General features: G+C 41.7%; 1 pseudogene; it reads left to right on the plus strand.

The window, feature by feature from the left end:
- LOC123090005 (SWI/SNF complex subunit SWI3C homolog) overlaps window positions 1-5087 on the plus strand; it is a 21840-nt pseudogene that overhangs the window by 15563 nt on the left and 1190 nt on the right.

The following is a 5087-nucleotide window of genomic DNA, read 5'->3' on the forward strand; positions in this document are numbered from 1 at the left end:
AAGCGGAGTCCGACCCCGGACTTTGCCGGCGGTTGGCGCGAGCCAAGCCGGCCCAGTCGGCACGGGCACGAGTTTTTTTTTTTAAAAAAACAACGCCACGAAGAAAAATCCAAATAAAATAAAATAAAAATCCTAAAATTCCAGAAACAATTTTCACCATCCCCTCCTAATATTTGGGACAATGTGAACATTTTTCTGGACTAAATGCAATTTTTTAAAATGCATCTTTTTCCCTAATTTAAATAAAAAGCAACCGAATAAAATTGCAAATAAAATAATTTGACTTCCAAATTTCTTTTCCAACATTTCTCCTCTGTTTTGAAGAAGTCCTTTTATCTTCTCTCATTATTTTTATTGTCTTGAAATAATTGGAAAGAATTCGTTGAAATCAAATTGATCCACTTTTCGGATTTGAATAAATTCAAAAATGAAATTTATATGAAACCTCCAACTCTCTCCTTGGGTCCTTGAGTTGCTTAGGATTTCTTTGATCACAACCAAATACCAAAACCAAAAATGCAATAAAATATGAATGCATATGAATGATCTATGTATAACATCCAAATTGAAAATTGGGATGTTACAATTTCTGCCTAGCTTCGCTTAAATTCTCACTAAAGAAAGCAATGGGCTTCCTTTCTTGAGATAGAACAGCTCCAATGCCTACTCCACTTGCATACTCCAACTCAAAAGTCTTGCTGAAATCAGGTAGCACCAAGACATACAGGAGTTTGTGAGAGTTTTTGCTTGATCTCATTGAAACTAGTTTTAGCCGCTTCTGTTCATTGGAACTTTCCTTTCTTCAGGCACTCGGTAATTGGTGCCATGATAGTGCTGAAATTCTTCACAAATCGTCTATAGAAAGTTGCAAGGCCATGAAAACTTCTTACCTCAGAAGTGGTCTTTGGAGTTGGCTATTCTCGGATTGCTTCAACCTTGGAGTCGTCAACACGAATACCATCACATGTTATGACGAAGCCTAGGAAAAGAAGTTGTGTTTGCAGGAAAACACATATCTTCAAGTTGACGTAGAGCTCATTTTCCCTTAGTACTTCTAGCACCTTCCGAATGTGATCAAAGTGTTCATCCTCATCCTTGCTATAGATCAAGATGTCATCGGAATAGACCACAACAAAGTGGGATAAGAAGGGTCGAAGGGCTTGATTCATCAAGTGCATAAAGGTACTTGGTGCATTTGAGAGTCCAAATGGCATGACTAGACATTCAAACAACCCTTCTTTTGTCTTAAAGCCTATTTTCAATTCATCCTTAGGTCTGATACGGATTTGATGATATCCACTTCTTAAATCCAGCTTTGTGAACACTCTTGCTCCACTAAGTTGATCCAACATATCATCTAGACGAGAAACAGGGAATCTATACCTTACGGTGATACTGTTAATGGCTCTACTATCCGTATACATGCGCCAAGATCCATCTTTCTTGGGCGTGAGTAGGGCTGGTACATCACATGGGCTAATACTTTCTCGAATGTGCCCCTTTTGTAGCGATTCCTCTGCTTTCTCCTTCAATATATCATGCTCTTTTGGGCTCATTTGATAGTGTGGAAGATTAGGAAGACTTGCTGCCGGAATTAAGATTCTATGTTGAATCCCTCTCATCGGCGGTAGGCCTTGTGGCTCCCCAAGTATGTTATGAAATCCTGCTAATAAGCCACGTACCTTTGCTGGAATTTCAACAGTTGGGTGCTCTTCTCTTTTTACAATAAGTGCAGCACACAAATCTGCCTCCTTCAAGTCTTCCATAAACTCATTAGAGGTGTGGGAGATAGTTAGCATACTTTTCCCCTCGTCCTTATACATATTACGTCACTTTTGTTTGGTAGAATAATGATCTTTCTCTTGTTCCAAATGAAAGAGTAAGAATTTTCCTTGCCCTTGTGTGTAGTATCCACATCAAATTGCCAAGGTCTCCTAAGAAGAACATGGCTGGCATCCATGTCAACCACATCACACAACACATTTGAGCGATAATGCTTGCCCAAAGAAAGTGGCAGGTTGCATTGTTTGGTGATCCTCATATTCACTCCTTTCTTGATCCACCCAATAGTGTAGGGGTTTGGATGATCATGAGTATCAAGCTTTAAATGGTTCACCAACTTCTGGGAGATAAGATTCTCGCAACTGCAACTATCAATCACTAATTTGCATACCTTGCCATTCATCGTGTATTTGTTCTCAAATATTTTCTTTCGTTGTGTGTCGTTAGGTTGTGGTGTGGAACATAGGAGACGCTGAATCACACATACCACCTCTTCACCTTCTTCTTGACAAACCTCTTGCCCCTCTACATCATCAGATTCGTATTATTCCTCGTCGTCTTCACCATCATGGATAGTTGTGTTAACAAATTTCCTTAGTGGGCAACCGCCGGATATGTGTCCCTCTTCACCACATTTATAGCACTTTGGGCCTTTATTAGACTTACCCTTGCCTCTAATTTGCTTCTGGATGGGTCCTTTTGCCTTTGGTGGAGCAGTCTTTTCTTCCACTCTATTAGGCTGACTCCTAGACGAGCCTTTGGTATGAGGATATGGAGGGTGTGGAGCCTTAGTTGCCTTTCTTGTCCTCACAAACCTCTCGGCCTTTAAGGCTAGAGCTTGTGCTTGATCAATGGACCAGATTTGTTGCATCATTAATCGATCTTGAATAGCATCATTGAGACCATTGATGTACCTTGCAACTTGTTGATCTTCCGTTTCAGCAAGGTTGCACCTCACTTGTAGCCTTAGAAACTCCATGTAATCTGAAACAATCCTTTTTCCTTGAGCACAATTTTGCAATTGGCTAAATAGTATCTGGTCATAATCAGCGGGCAAAAATCTCCCTTTCAAGAGGCCTTTCATTTGCCGCCAAGTTCTCACACGAGGTTCTCCTCTCAGTCTGCGCTCTTCTTGAATGCGATGCCACCATGCACCTGCTCCTCCTTTCAGCTTGTATGCGACCAAAGGAACTCTACGATCTTCTGGAACCTCCATGACCTCAAAGAAAGTCTCCACTTCATATAACCAATCTAGGCACCCTTCATATCAACATTTCCATTAAAAGTTGGGATCTCAGCTTTCACCTTGTATGTATCCCTTGCATATGTAGGGTTGGGTAAATGGGTACTCTCCGATATGTGTAGAGATCTGGTTCTTCAAGGGCATCATCGTATTCTTCACCTTCAGAAGCTTCAACATAAATTGGCCTTCTTGAAGCACGTTGAACAACATGTTGTTGTGGCGGTCTTGCTCCAAGATTACCTGTCCTTCTTTGATGAACATCTTCTTCTTTAGATGAATCTCCTTCATTTGTAGCAGGGGGGACACCCTTTCTTATCATCTCAACCAGCTACTCAAATCTCTGATTAAGATCTTCACACGGCTCTTTGATTTGTTGTTCTGCAGCATCCATCCTCTTCTCCAATTGCTCCATTGCTTGTTGCAGGTTGCTCTTAAAGAGGACAACAAGAACTAGTATGGGTCGACGAGGCTCTGATACCACCTGAAGTAGCACAAAGGTTGTGGAGGAGCAACTCCACCTTGTATCGCTCTAGAGGCGAATGTAGGCCAATAGGACAGCAAGAGTTCAATCCAGACCTCCTAGGGCACAAGATCTACTCCAAGATCTTAGATAAGAACAACAAGTTCTATTATATGTAGTGGGTACATAGTCTGCTTCAAAGTAGAGGTGAGGACCTCTATTTATAGGGCTTTGGGAAGCCTTCACATACTTCTATTTATAGCTGGAATACTCTAGGAAACATTATTTAAGTTTCACCATTCTACTCATAGCTACTCACAACTAGAAGATTCTAGAAAACAGTAGGTAGGATAGAAAAGAAAAGAAAAAAAATACTACACTAGAGTGGAAGCATCTAGAAGTAGCCAAACTAATCTGACATATGATATTTTTTTCTCATCTAGTGTTCCTCATCAACTGGCCTGGCGGGGCGCGGTCCACCGGCGACAAGGAATGCGAGGTGGGGCGCCCGAGGTCACCATGGGAGGAGCTCGGGGGGAGCGGCTGCTCGGATGGACATGTCCGGGCGGTGGTGGGTCGCTGGGAGCCATTGAATCAAGATCGGAGGGGAAAGCTAGGGTTTTGGGAATGGGGGCTAGGGAACCCTAATTTGGAGGCGGAAAACTGACCAAAAATGATAGGGGAGGCATCTATGTATAGCAAGGGGTGAGATGCTCTATTGGGCTATTGACTTAATTGGACATGGGCTACAACCCGAATAGGTAGTTTGCTGAAAATTGTTTTATATTTGCTATAGTGCCTCCTATTCGAATGTTCGGGCACCAAACGAACTCCGATTCAATCGGATGAAATTTTAGATGTAGCCTTGCTAGACTATATTGAGGCCACAGAAGTCATCCCAAGCCAATTGGAGGCCGTTTGACATTATTTAGAAAATATCTCCATTTATTAAATAAGTAGGGGTTTGCATTATGGATAAGGGGCTAGGCTTGTGCAAACGTTGACATAATTTGGGTAGCTCCCAAATATCACAAGAGGGTCGTGTCCGAAGGTTCGGGTTTGAGCCTCGAAGAGCAACACCGAAAAAGAGAAGGGGTTTACTTATTCATGATTTGAGAAGTGTGACATAAAATATTTATGTTAAGTATTTAATTAATGCAATCAATTTCTAGTTTGGGGAAAACCCTGGGCTGTTACAGTGGGTTCAGTCGTCGAGGATATCCACATCCACATGGTTGAGGATGACCGTTTTTGTTTTGTTTGGTTGGGTGGGTTGTATAGGCCAATTTTTTGTTTGGTTAGAAAGATGAGAGGTGGTTAGCGATAGCCAGTTTTATGTTTGGTTTGAAAGATGAGAGGTGGTTAGCGATAGCCAGTTTTATGTTTGGTTGGAGGGTGAGGGGTGGTTAGGTTTTGGGATGATCTCTTTGCTTCAGGTGGTGAGATTACCCCACATGCAATTGCAACACAGGAAAACTTTAGCATGAAAGAATATCCATGCGTGGTGGCTTCACTTCTTCCTTTCTTTCTCATTCTAACCACTCAAAAACACAACACAAGAAAATCCCACATGCCAAAATCATCACTTCAAAATACAAGTTA

The sequence above is a fragment of the Triticum aestivum genome, chromosome 4B (assembly GCF_018294505.1).
Source record: "Triticum aestivum cultivar Chinese Spring chromosome 4B, IWGSC CS RefSeq v2.1, whole genome shotgun sequence".
In the NCBI taxonomy this organism is placed as follows: Eukaryota; Viridiplantae; Streptophyta; class Magnoliopsida; order Poales; family Poaceae; genus Triticum; species Triticum aestivum.